Source organism: Xenopus laevis, chromosome 4S (assembly GCF_017654675.1).
Source record: "Xenopus laevis strain J_2021 chromosome 4S, Xenopus_laevis_v10.1, whole genome shotgun sequence".
Taxonomy (NCBI): Eukaryota; Metazoa; Chordata; class Amphibia; order Anura; family Pipidae; genus Xenopus; species Xenopus laevis.
The window spans coordinates 69,839,313-69,854,503 of NC_054378.1; the positions used below are offsets into that span (position 1 = coordinate 69,839,313).

Below are 15,191 nucleotides of genomic sequence, written 5' to 3' on the forward strand. Positions count from 1 at the left end.
ATTTAATATTTAAATGTGTTTTTGCCCACCCCTCAGTAAGTTAATGCTTGTTCCCAATTTAGCTTTTTCTCTTGATTTTTTTTACATTTCACTAGGAATTGTCCAATAGAGGTAGTGAGTTTCCAAAATATAAGTATTTTTACATGAGCAGTCATATGAATCAGTCAACAGATGTTTTTGCCTTTCATTGCCATGTAAAAATATTCTTGGGCCATAATTTTTTTATTTTAAAGAAAAGTACAAACCAGGAAAAACCACTATCTAGTAGATTAATTCTGAAAGTAAAAGGTCAAAAAGTTTATTTCTAGCCAGTGCACTGGAAAAGTCTGGAAAAGTTTAAACATTCTCACTGTTTGAGAGATGAAACTATAGCTTGTAAGTGCCATTGGAAAAGGGAATTGTGAAATAATATGTTGGTTTTAAGGTTTCCTGGAATTTACTGTTTTGATACTGTCAAACCCAAATGTGGGTTATACTGTTAAACTTATCATGCATACTCCTCATCTAAATTAAGCAAAAATGTATTCCAAGTCAGATGCATCATACAGCAGCAAAAATTACAACTCATTTGCATTTTTTTTTGTTGTTGTTTTTTTTTTTAATACTGTACTATTTGTTATATATGACTAAGTAACACTAAATGGTGTTTTGTTTTTTTTTAGAATTTTGAATTCATGTTTTTTTTTAATTCTCCTTTAAATTCGAATATACCCTAAAATCTACTGGGGGGGGTTCATTATAAAATAAAAATGGAATATCTGAAACTCGGATACATTTTACCGACTCGAAAACACAAATCGAATTTGAATCAAATTTGACTAAACTCAATTTGAGTTTTCAAAAAAAAACAAAAAAAAACAAAACTTGAATGTCAGGAAGGCTACTAACATGTCCAAATTGGTCCCTGGATGTCTCCCATTGACTTATGCATGAACTTGGCAGGTTTAAGGTGGCGAATAGTCAAATTAAAGTTCTTAAAGGGCCAGAGTATGATAACTCTCAAGATTTGCATTTGAATTAAAATTCAAATCTGGAGTTTGGATAATTCACAATTTGAATTTGAGAGTTTTGACCTAAAAAAAAAAATTCAACCCTTCATAAATCTGACCCATACAGTAGTCCTTTTGCACACCAAGGAGTTAGTCTGTTGTTTTATATTTATTTCTTGTTACATCATGCAGTGATTTCATAATATTTAAAATGAATTGATTCTTCCATTTTCATGTTTAGAATTTTGCTTTATGTACACTGTATCCTTAACACCATACCTACCAAAAAAGTTTAAACACTTATCTGTTCCTTCTGAAGAAAAGTTGTGCACACATGCTTGCTAAAGATTCCTTTATCAAAAGATAACTGTCCCGAGGCTTTTTTCAGTAAAAAAATATCATTTTATTTTGATTAGCGTAAAACTCAGATACATACTGACCCCACCAGGCCCACCTTATGCGTTTCGCATCCTCCGGCGCTTAGTCATAGGTGTATCCATATATTGGATACACCTATGACTAAGCGCCGGAGGGTGCGAAACGCGTAAGGTGGGCCTGGTGGGGTCAGTATGTATCTGAGTTTTAACGCTTATCTAAATAAAATGATATTTTTTTACTGAAAAAAGCCTCGGAACAGTTATCTTTTGATAAAGGAATCTTTTGCATATAATTGCCTGAGAACTGAGGCGAGTCCCTTAGGCTTAACTAAGTTGGAAATCAGATGTGGACTCCCAATTGATGTATAATACACACATGCTTGCTCACACAAATTTTGAGGCCCACACATGTAACATCATTTTGTAACATGGAGACAATAGTTTGAGAGATTCAATAGGAGATAGTCTTCCTTTAATTTGAAGTTTTTTGAATAGTGATTTTCTGGCTAATAGATCCCTTATCTTTCTTATTACATTTTTGTAATTCATACAGTAAAGAAAAGCAGGTATAGGAATACCTTTTGGTGACACTAAGCTTTCGCACCAAAAAAATATTTTTTGAGCAACAGTAGAAAAATAAACTTACATGGCACTATACAGCTTTTAGATGATACAGTGCATAATTATTCATAAAATATATATATTTATTATATATCTTTTTTTGACATTCAACAGACGGTTCCTTTTAGAAAATGCATGGAAGGGCCTGTGAGTTGTATAGAACACAGAATTATCCCTATGAATAATATAAGCCGCAATTTTGCCCAGGTGCAGTAATCTATAGCAACCAATAAAATGCTTTTAAACCAGTTGGTGCTACCTGCTGAATGGTTTCTATATGTAACTAGACGAACAACTGCCTTTGTGACTTAAAGGAACAGTAACACCAAAAAATTCAAGTTTGCTAAAGTAATGAAAATATAATGTACTGTTGTGCTGCAGAGGTAAAACAGGTGAGTTTGCTTCAGAAACACAACTATAGTTTGTATAAACAAGCTTCTGTGCAACAATGGGGGCAGCCATTTACAGCTGAAAAAAAGAGGAAAGGCACAGGATACACAGCAGATAATGAATAAGCTTTTTTATCATACAATGGGATGCTTCTTATCTGTTTTCTACAATATGTCCGTGTTTGAATGGCTGCCCCCATGGCGACACAGCAGCTTGTTTATATAAACTATATTTTTTTTCTGAAGCAAGCACACCAGTTTTGCCAGTGCAGGGCAACACTACATTATATTGTCTTTCCTTTAAAAAAACATTTTTTTTTTGGTGCGGTCAGTTAATTGGGTTACAAAAAAGACTTCACAAATAGCAATCACATTATCCACTGACATGGGAGTGGCGTTAGGAGCTGCATGTGATGGGAATTTCTGATGCTCCATTTCTTCTACACACCAACGATATCTAGTTAGAAATATAAATTTTCCATGGTAACCTGCAGCATTAACTCTAAGGTCCTCTGGCAATATGCACATGCACAGTACAGTGATTTAAAATAGACTGGATCATTTTGAGCACAACACTTTTACTGTTTTAACTTTATTCTGGCCTCTTGCCTTAGGGCACCTCATGCCTGAAGTGAATCTATACGATAAAGCACTAATTATTATGTGCAGTTTATCCAGTTTTGTGTACAGTGCCCTATAACACCATCTATTACTACTGCATGTAACAGTCCTTAAACCAAGCTTGTGATTATTAACAAGGTGATACAGCCTTCCCAAATCATTTACTTTCTGGATGAAACCACAAAATAAAGGCAGTAAAAGTGAAATAGTATCAATTCGCACTAGTATATGACTGGACTCTGGTAATATTTTTCTGCCTAAAGGTATTCATTTCATGGGCACCTGGAAAAGAACCCATTTTCCCACACAAAATCCAGCAGTAACTTCTGAGAAAGGTGTCAGGTTAAATCTGTTTTTGCTGTGTAATTGAGCAGGTTTCCATTTTAAGAAGAAATGTCTAGATTTCAAATTGCCGTGGCTCAGAAATCTGGGGTCAACATTTGCCATAGGAACTTAATATGCTAAAGAATAAAGTCTACTAAAGGTGTCCTTGCTGGATTGATTCCAATAATGCCATGGCACTGTGTATCTTTATACCTGCCTTCTTGTTCTCATTTTGTTCATATTATATTCACTTACAGTATAAAGATTTTGATAATATCTTTCCATGCCTTACATCACTCTATGAAAGGCTTTCAAGTTTGGAGCTGTTTTCTCTGGAGAAATTGTGCTTGCAAGGAGACATGATTACTCTTTGCAAGAGTAATAGTGCATGATATTTTCTACCTTTTCTTCCAACGGTGAGGGCAGTGAGGTTGTGGAATGCCCTTCCCAGTGATGTTGTGATGACAGAATCTATGAATACCTTCGAAAGTGCTCGGATCACTTATCCCAGGCTATAGTGATCTTAGGATCTGCTCTTTATTTAATATAGTTATCGGTATAAACCGTTAATATTTATGAATATATAGATAGGTTTGTTAACGTATGTTATACATGTGAACCGGGGTTCATTCAGAGGGGTTGAAGGTTTTCTTTTTGTTTAACTGAAATTAACTATGTAACTATTACAGTTACCGTATATACTCGCGTATAAGCCGAGTTTTTCAGCACCCAAAATGTGCTGAAAAACTCAAACTCGGCTTATACGCGGGTCATACCTCTGCTCTTCCCTCTGTCCTTCCCTCTGTCACCTCTGCCCCAGCCGGACTGCCTGTGACTGCCTGTGTCGCCGCCCGGAGCAGGTCCAGGAGCTCCGGGCGGCGCGTCCTTCCCTGCCGGCGTTCGCTTTCAAAATGGCGGCGCCCATGGCCGCCACGTGGGTAGCGGCGCCGGCCGCTACCCACGTGGCGGCCATGGGCGCCGCCATTTTGAAAGCGAACGCCGGCAGGGAAGGACGCGCCGCCCGGAGCTCCTGGACCTGCTCCGGGCGGCGACACAGGCAGTCACAGGCAGTCCGGCTGGGGCAGAGGTGACAGAGGGAAGGACAGAGGGAAGAGCAGAGGTGACAGAGGGAAGGACAGAGGGAAGCGCAGAGGTGACAGAGGGAAGGACAGAGGGAAGAGCAGCCAGGGTGGGGAGAGCGACAGATGGGGGGGGAAGTGGCAGAGGGAAGCAAACATGAAATAGGGGTGGCAGAGGGAAGCAAACATGAAATCCGGTCGGCGACACAGTCAGTCACAGACAGTAACAGGTACCTGCCCAGTGTCCCCCAATTGTTGCGGCTGGGTCACATTCACATTTTGAAATCTGACATGGGGCCCCTAGGCTTATACACGAGTCAATACATTTTTCCAGTTTTCTTAGGTAAATTAGGTACCTCGGCTTATACACGGGTCGGCTTATACACGAGTATATACGGTAATCAGCCCAATCTTACATGCAAAATCATAACCTTCCTTATTTTATTTTGTCTATTTGGAGATTCGTGTTCTGTCACCCCAACCTAGACATACTGGGCCAAATGACTTGCTATTTGATACAGGATGCCATTATGTATGGTTTGTGGCTTTATAATTCTGTTAGACAGCCAGAACTCTCGGGAGCTTTTAATATCCCAATATTATGCAGCATTTGTATATTAAAGTGCAAACCTATACATTAAATCATATGTGTGTAAATCTACCCTTCCTTTCAAAAGGCAAAATATTGTTTTTGGTGTCCAGCTTCGTTTTATAGTAACTGGAATAATTCTGTTGTGTCTCCTGTCTGGCGGAGGTCTAATATGGAAGTAAGCACCAGCTAATAGGTTATATTGAGGAGCATGATGGAGACCAGTGGGGGGGGGGGGCTGAGGTTTGGGAGGTTTTAGTTCTCCTTTAAGATGTCTAAAAGAACTGATATGCGCCTTAATAAAAGTACTTTGTATATTCAGTCATCAGTAAAGCATTTATCAAGTGCAAATCATTTATGGTAAGTGGCAGAGAATGCACTTTGTCACTAAACTGTCATTTCCCTAAAAGCATGGGCTGAGACACTTTTCCTGATATCAGACTGCAACATACAGATGTTTTATTCACATTATAATGCTGCTTTCCCAGCTGGTGTCCAGTCACCGTTATTACCTTTAGCTGCCATTATTGGAGCTAATCAGATTAGATAATGGTATATCTATAGAATCAACTGGACTTGGTGTTTTTCTTAAAGATGTTTCACCAGTCATCCAACTGGCTTTCTCAATTCAGAATAACTAATTAGATAATGGTGTTCTCTTACTAAAGATCTGTATTTCTACTCCATTCTGTGATTTGCTTTCCATATATGTTATCCTTTTCTAGGATAGTAAACATTGGAACAAGGAATAGATTTGTCCAACATGACAGCTGATTTTCTAAAGAGGCTTCATCTGTGTGTAACGTTTTATGGAAATGTTCCTTTTTCCACCCATCACTAGAAAGGTTTTTATTTCTTTGTCAACAATTTAGCAAAGGCTGTGTGCAGAGATTATGTTGATTTGTCACTTAAATGGATTAGGATGCTCATAACTTTTTTTCACTAACCATCTCTAATGGATAACCCATTGTAAATCAATTCCCTAGGTGAACATTCTCTAATCTTTAGAAATTGGTTTCTTTCCTTTATATAATAAGATGAAAATGTGCATTATCTATATGACATTTGGATTTTGGACCCACCTCATCTAAAGAATCACATGGTTCTTGAAGGTATTCATATATTAAACTCAGAGATGACCAACTTGGTAACTGAGACTTTTATTGCTTTAGAGGTTTGAATGTACCAGGAGGGTCAGACTAAAGGCTTTGTTTTGTGGAAAGATGCATGGTATGTTGGCCTGCTTATGTAGAAAACAGTGGTATCTGTTTTAATTTACAAAAAAGCAAAAGTATGAATGGAAACGCAGTGCTAGTGCTAGATATCTATTCCTTAGCAGATAAGCAGCAGATAAGCAGATAAGTAGATAAGTAGATAAGTAGCAGATAAGTACTGTGCTTTGTGTTGCATCCTTCATACTTTTTTGTATATACTGGGAACTGAGGTAGAACATATCCTTATTGTATAGTAGGCCAGCTCGCACACCCTGGCCTTCAATTCTGGATGCCTGGTGCTCAGTGTTGGAGGGATCGGCACCCTCCCAATTAATCTCAGAGAAAAGTACTTGCGGCAATTCAAGCAGGGAGGACCCCTTGCGTATCGTTTCAGGGCTATACCCCATGACAAAGGGGTATAGCCCTGAAACGTTGCGTTCCTGTGAATAAATACGCAAGGGGTCTTCCCTGCTTGAATTGCAGCGAGTGCCAGTGTACATTTCTCGTAGAACATATCCTTCAAGCTTTTTTTGGGGGGTTATTTCAGTTCAGAAATACTATTTCCACCCCCCCCTCAACAAAGATCTTCCACCCGTATTACCAAGCCTTTATGGGTTTTACACACTTCCACTCTTCTCACATTCAATACAATTAATGAGATGAATATTTGTGATTTAAAGGGAAAAAAAAAAAGATTTTACGATGACATTTGTCACTTGTCTGTCTTCTACACAAAATTCAATATTTAATGTACTGTATGCCATAATATCTAAGGTGTTTAAAAAGCTGATCTTACATCCCGGATAGAAGCATCTCCATGGATACACCAGATGGAGTCATTCATCTCTCTGTTCTCCTCCTTTTCTATCCATCATGATCACTGATTTACATAAACAGCCTCCATACTAAGCAGTATTGTGTAAGTTCTTTCTTCAAAGAACAGATATAGATACTGGCATATGTGAATTTATTTAAAACAAATGAAGGATTCAGCTGCTAGAGATAAGAAATCGATAGAATAGTTGGAAATGTTACATCCGTCCTGAGCGTATTATCTATTTATAAAAATATGGATAACCTTAAAGTGATACTGACACTAAAAAAACTACTTAAAATAAGAATGTACATTAAATGTTACCCATAAGTCAAGCTGGGCAAATACTTTATGGCAAAATTTTAAGAAGCATGCAAAGTCAATTTTCAAGGTAGATGTAAAAAAGGGTTACATTTATGGTGTCAGTATCTCTTTAAAGGATTCTTGTAAAAACTGCAGACTTTTGTGCAAAGGGAGACCATTGTTATTTATCCTAAATACAGGCCTGGTTAATTAAAGACTTGGTTTGTATGTAATAAGATATTACTTACCAGAGCCACATGGAATATAGAGATCAATTATCTTCTATTCAAGTGATTTCTAAATTTTCTTTGGTGATTGACCAAACAGTATTGTTCTTGTAATACATTGAGTTGTTATTGATAAAATATTGTAAATATTTAGCAGTCACGCCCTTGAACCCATCAGAGAGTGGCTCTGTTTTCTGCAATTTCTGCTTTGGGGCAATAGACAAATATAGAAGAGTTGATATATGCTATATATATATATATATATATATATATATATATATATATATATATATATATATATATATATATATATATATATATATATATATATATATATATATATATATATATATGTCTATATATCTCTATATATCTCTATATATCTCTATATATCTCTATATATCTATATATCTCTATATATATATCTCTATATATATATCTCTATATATATATCTCTATATATATATCTCTATATATATATCTCTATATATATATCTCTATATATATATCTCTATATATATATCTCTATATATATATCTCTATATATATATCTCTATATATATATATATATATCTCTATCTCTATCTCTATATATTTTAATTTGCGCTTTTATTTTACACATAGATTTTAATGTATTTGCTGTCCTGCATAATCAATTCCACAGTTATGGAAATTGTATATCTTTATACATGAACTTGCTAAAATTGACGACCTATAATTTTTTTTAAAAAAAGCATCTCTTTGTGCCTTATGGCCTTTGTTAAAGTGAATTTCCAGAAATCATCTATATATAGATAGAACTGAATCTATCTCTTACTATTTACCACAACTAAATGGCTTCACTCTTAAAAGTGAAGAAAAAATTATAGCAAGGAGATACTTGCCCTTGCTTAGTGCTGTATGCCTTATCATTCAACCCAGAAAAGTGAACCCCCTTCAGCTGAACCAATAGCTAAAATGTATAGCCTCCAAATTCATTTTGAGTGCACATTTATAATTTATAATTAAAATCTAACTTTTGACATGTTATCCACAGGGGAGGAGGGGGCATATGGATTTAAGGGTAAGTTTATGGTATATTTAAGGGTATGACTTAAATTTTTCCCATATGAGTGATATCCCTATACCAACCATTTTTTTTTTTTTTTTGGTGAGTGTGTACATGGTTTTAAAAATTATTGACATAACATGGGTGTGGTTAAAATGTGTTTCATTTAAAATGGGATTGGTCAATACTGGCTTCCACTATCTGCCCTCCACCATATAAGCCAGAAAAATTCTGGCCCTCTGTACTACAGAATTTGGACAACACTGCTGTAGAAACAATCTCTTAACTATCTCTTTAAATTAACTTTTTAGAATGATATAGTGAGTGATGTTCTGAGACAAGTTGCAATTGTTTTTTATTTTTAATTACTTTTGGTTTTTGAGTTATTTAGCTTTTTATTCAGCACCCCTCCGCTTAGCAATTTCAGCAATCTGGTTACTAGCAACCATGCATTGATATAAATAAGAGACTGTAATATGAACAGGAGAGGGTCCGAATAGAATCATGAGTAATAAAAAGTAGCAATAACAATACATTCGTAGTCTTACAGAGCATTTGTTTTTAGATGGGGTCTGACCCCAATTTGATAGCTGGAAAGATTTAAAAGAAGGAAAATAATTTAAAAACTATACAAAACTATAACTATAGTATATTAATGTTAACTTAAAGGTGAAGCACCCCTTTAATGCTATGTTTTGTGCTGCAGGTATATTATTTAGAAAATAGACTTACATTTAGAATTGTTGCAGTTGCCTGTGGGCCGGTTTATCAACAGTTATCAAGTTTTTCTCTCTCAGAAAATGTTCTAAAATGCAGCCATGCTCTTAAACATTTTCAGCTCAAGGTTTTTGTGCTGATGTCACCCTGTGTAAAATGGGCAACCTTGCTCCTGACAAGCTAGCAAAGTTACGGCAGCTCTAAGATAGAGGTTGAGAACACTGCACTTATTGTTCCTGTCAGCGGAATCCCTTTACATCTTTGCCTGTTAATATTTCTGAACTCTTTTTGAGTGCAGAAACATACATGACAGGCACAGGGAAAATGGATAAATCTATGTGTTGGTATAAACAATAAACTGGTGCACTCCAAAAAAAAAAAATCACCCGATGCCTTGGTGCTGGTTATACGAAGATACTTATCCAACACAGCAAAAACCGCACTCACAGGACTTCCATAGTGAAAAAAGGTTATATTTTATTTCAACGTTGAAATAAAATATAACCTTTTTTTTCCACTATGCATAGTCAGTTGCAGCATTTGCTCAGTATGCATGTGTGAGCCCCAACATATCTGCTAAAACCGGGCGCTACCTCCCAATGCGGGGGGCCTAATGTTGGCATGGGGCATTTAAAAAAAAAACAAAAAAAAAAACGAGGCTTCTGTTACCCTCAATTGGAATTCGGCCTAGATTAGCCCGCAATTTTCGGTTTGGGGATAATATATTTAGCATATATAACATTATAACAGGGGCCCTTTAAAAAGTTCAGCAATTTTTGCATGCCTGGCTCTGAAAAACGCACACACGCTTTTGTAGCCACAAAACGTTTGTGTGTATTTATATGTTTGTGTAATAAGTATAAAATGGTATTGCGTTGCTTTGACTTCAAAACCTCCTTTCAGCCCTCCTACCATAAAACACAAATTAGATGATCTTCAAAGTTTGCAGTTATTAAAAACCTAATGTAATACATTATTCAATGATAATGTGTAAGCTTTCTAATTGATATAGAAAAGGATATTGCAGCAAGCACTAAAAAAAATGTGTTAATAGTAAAAAAATGAGGCAGGTAGGGGTGGGACCCTTACTATCAGAGGGGGGTCAGCTGGTTGATGAAAACAAAATAAAAGGACAGATTCTGAACTCATATTTTTCATCTGTCTACACAAATGAGGAACCAGTAAGTGAAGGTTTCCTTCTTAATAGTACCAATTCTAGTAATACAACTAATGATGCATGGTTCACACATGAAGAAATTCAAAAAAGACTAGAACATGTTAAGATTAACAAAGGTCCGGGGGCCAGATGGTGTTCATCCCAGGGTAATTAGCGAGATTAGCTCTGTGATTACCAAACCTCTTTACTTAATTTTTCAGGATTCATTGAGATCTGGCATAGTGCCGAGAAACTGGCGAATTACTAATGTGGTGCCTCTATTCAAAAAAGGATCCCGTTCTCAGCCTCAAAATTATAGGCCAGTTAGTCTGACGTCAGTGGTAGGAAAGCTTTTCGAAGGGTTAATAAAGGATAAGATACTGGACTTCATAGCAAATCATAATACTATGAGTTTGTCCCAGCATGGTTTTATGCGTAATAGATCTTGCCAGTCTAACTTAATTTCTTTTTATGAGAAGGTAAGTAGAGACCTCGATTCTGGGATGGCAGTGGATGTGATTTACTTAGACTTTGCTAAAGCATTTGATACAGTGCCACACAAAAGGTTACTGGTTAAATTAAGGAATGTTGGCCTGGAACATAGTATTTGTACCTGGATAGAGAACTGGCTAAAAGATAGACTACAAAGAGTGGTGGTAAATGGTACATTTTCTAATTGGACAAGTGTTGTTAGTGGAGTACCACAGGGCTCTGTACTAGGTCCCTTACTTTTCAACTTGTTTATTAATGACCTGGAGGTGGGCATTGAAAGTACTGTTTCTATTTTTGCAGATGATACTAAATTGTGCAGAACTATAGGTTCCATGCAGGATGCTGCCACTTTGCAGAGTGATTTGTCTAAATTGGAAAACTGGGCAGCAAACTGGAAAATGAGGTTCAATGTTGATAAATGCAAGGTTATGCACTTTGGCAAAAATAGTATAAATGCAAGTTATACACTAAATGGCAGTGTGTTGGGAGTTTCCTTAAATGAGAAGGATCTAGGGTTCTTTGTAGATAACACGTTGTCTAATTCTGGGCAGTGTCATTCTGTGGCTACTAAAGCAAATAAAGTTCTGTCTTGCATAAAAAAGGGCATTAACTCAAGGGATGAAAACGTAATTATGCCTCTTTATAGGTCCCTGTTGAGGCCTCATCTGGAGTATGCAGTGCAGTTTTGGACTCCAGTCCTTAAGAGGGATATAAATGAGCTGGAGAGAGTGCAGAGACGTGCAACTAAATTGGTTAGAGGGATGGAAGACTTAAATTATGAGGGTAGACTGCCAAGGTTGGGGTTGTTTTCTCTGGAAAAAAGGCGCTTGCGAGGGGACAAGATTACACTTTACAAGTACATTAGAGGACATTATGGACAAATAGCAGGGGACAATTTTTACCCATAAAGTGGATCACTGTACCAGAGGCCACCCCTGTAGACTAGAAGAAAATAACTTTCATTTGAAGCAACATAGGTGGTTCTTCACAGTCAGGACAGTGAGGTTGTGGAATGCACTGCCGGGTGATGTTGTGATGGCTGATTCAGTTAATGCCTTTAAGAATGGCTTGGATGATTTTTTGGACAGACATAATATCAAAGGCTATTGTCATACTAAGCTCTATAGTTAGTATAGGTATGGGTACAGTATATAGAATTTAATTAAAAGTAGGGAGGGGTATGTGGGACTTTCCAAGTGCTCCGTTTTAATCTACTGTTCTTAAGTTTTGCCCATTGACTGAAAGTTCTTTTATTATTTATGCTAATAATTATAATTGTTCATTAGTTTCCTAGATTCCGTGGGGTTACTTCTGGCTGGAGTAGTGTTTGGATATGTTTAATCAATAAAACATCTGCTGGCAGCCCTATGTGGTCTTTGCATCAGTCTAGCCTAGCCTAGCTCTCCTTGCCCTTGAGCATTGCTGGTAACAACACACCAGGCTCCTAGGCATATAGAGTTTTGTGATATAAGCAAACACTGGGGACTGGTTTTCTCTTGTTGAGTAATGTAGGAATTACCTTCATTTTTTCTATAGTGATGAGTGAGCACATAAGTTTTTACATGAGGTTTGAGAGAACTGATCATGTTTCCTGTTGGCTGACAGATTAAATGGAGGAGAAGAAAGCTTTTGAAACAGGCTAATTTCTAATGTTCAAGAAAGAGGAGGCGATTATGACTTCTGATAGGACAGCACCACAATTTACAGAACCAGCTTGATGTGCCTTTTAACAGAAATTACACACAAGAACATTTTTTAGTGGGGCATATTTATGTCGTATTGCAAACATTTTGTTGCCTCTGCCAAACCAGTGTATTTAATTACAAACAGTGATATTGCCATTAAAATACACATTTTGTTTGTAGCAAGTTAAATTCTAGCATGTATTCATTATTTTTTTTTTATAGTGCTATCAATGAAAAAAACAATTGATATTAAGATGGACATGTAGACAAGGTTACTCTGTACATCTGATGGATGGGATGCACGTAATAGTAAATTATGGCTAATCTACATTCTTAAAGGAGGACTTTAAAAATGTCATCTAGACATATCTGATGTTTAAAGAATCTGTTTTTTTTTTTAAATAGTCTTTATTATTTCTTATAGTTTTTGTGAAATATTTTTTTTAGTGAGGTTCTACAGTTTGACAAGTTAAGCCTCTAACTTCTGAGTATAAGTAGAATAATATAAAGCAAACTGGTCCTACCACATTAAAGTTGTAAGGGCAAGGAAATAATTGACTAATGATCCCTCAACCTAACACAGATTGCACAAATACAGTCATGCTTGAAAGTTTAACATTTGCTATGTTTTTATATGAATTTGACCTAAACATCATCTGATTTTCAAACAAGTCCTAAAAATCGATGACGAAAACCTAGTTCAACAAATGAAACATGCATTTTTATATTTGGTCATGTATTTATTGATAAAAATGCTTGAATAACATATCTGTGTGTGGCAAAAGTTAGTGAATCCTTAGAATTATTGCATAATTTGAAGGTGAAATCAGTGGCTGGGGTTTGTAGTCAGTGGGATGACAATAAGGTATAAGTGAGAGACCCTGTTTTATTTAGAGAACGGGAATCCAACAAAGCCTGTTCACACATACAACACATTTGTGGATGTATATCATGGCTCAAAAAAGGTGTTTGAGAACCTCAGAAAAAGAGTTGCCGATGCCCATAAAGCTGGAAAAGGTTACAAGGCTATCTCTAAAGAGTTTGCACTCCAATCAACAGTCAGACCGTGTAAAAATGGAAAAAATTAAAAAACCATTGTTGCCCTACCCAGAAGTGTTCGACCACCAAAGATAACGCCAACTGCAGTGTGTCTAATAGTCTGAGGGGTTACAAAGGAACCCAAGGTAACCTCTAAGCAACTGAAGGCCTGTCCCAGTTTGGTGAATGTTGATGTGCATTAGTCCACCATCAGGAGAACATTGAACAGCAATGGTGTGTATGGCAGGTTAGCAAAGACAAAGCCATTGCTCCCCCCCCCCCACCAAAACGAAAAATATTGCTTACTGTCTACAGTTTGCTAAAGATCATGTGGACAAACCAGAAGGATACTGGAAGAATGCTTTGTGGATGGATGAAGCCAAAATAGAACTTTCTGTGTCTTGATGCATACTAAAATGTAAATGACCCAACATCCTTAATATGTATATAATAAAGATATAACACAAGCATCCGCCCACAAGGTTAGGAGGAATTAAAATGATACAATTTATACCAACCAGTTATACAACTGAAATTGGTATAGAATTCTGTTGCAGAGACTCTGTGTTGCTTCATGTTCACATGGCTCATAACCGTTTTAAGGTGTAGACTGTCTCCCCACAAATGTTTATTTTAAAATATATATTGAACCGGTTACATTAAAAAACTGAAACTTAACAATTTGTGGTATCCACTGCCATCATTCTGTTATCCTGTGTAACTGTAACACTTTCATTATACAATAGTTATGAGTAATTTTAATATGCCCTTGGTAAAAAAGAAATCTATCCTACTGCAAATCATAAATATATTTTAAATAAATCACATGGAACAGAACACATTCCTAGAAAAGAATGCAATTTCACAGTGTTTTGTAACCCTTAATGGGGCACAATGGAAATCTCAAGGTCATCCACTTTGCATACATGCAGATGCATTCATGATGAGTCCAATTTCTTTTCAGTCTTAAATGTATCATAACAATTACAAGTAATCTCTACTAAGATTTCAGAATCCCTGGGCAACAAATTGATTTACTCGTCTTTGTTATTTTTTTGTTTTTTAAAATATAGTAAGCTAAGTTTTTTTTCTGTAGTTCTGCTTTAAATTGTGTAGTAACCATGCCATCTGCATGATGGAAAGACCACAGTACAGTTTATATTATGTTTGTTTATATGTTTATATGTTTGTCTCTTAGCGGCTATAACCAGAGGTGTGTAGCTTCCTGCAAATCATTATTCCATGGTTCTATCCCTATGATCAATACTGTTATCACAGCCTGACATATTTCCATTGATACTATTCCTCAAATATTGACTGATTATAGACAGATTACTGCTGTTCTAGCCATGTAAATCCATTAAATGTGTCTGCCTTGTGTGGTCATGCTGAGCAGTGGCCAAGACTTAATCCATACTGTGTTATTGATAGATTGGTCCAATTTAGTCTGTATGGTGTTGGACCAGTTTCTTCTAATTCACAGTGTATATTATGTTACTGTAAATTGT

General features: G+C 36.3%; 1 protein-coding gene across 17 annotated transcripts in view; it reads left to right on the forward strand.

Moving 5' to 3' along the window:
* The window catches only part of ptprf.S (protein tyrosine phosphatase receptor type F S homeolog), a 325,862-nt gene that overhangs the window by 214,196 nt on the left and 96,475 nt on the right, over window positions 1–15,191 (forward strand). The window lies entirely within an intron of this gene.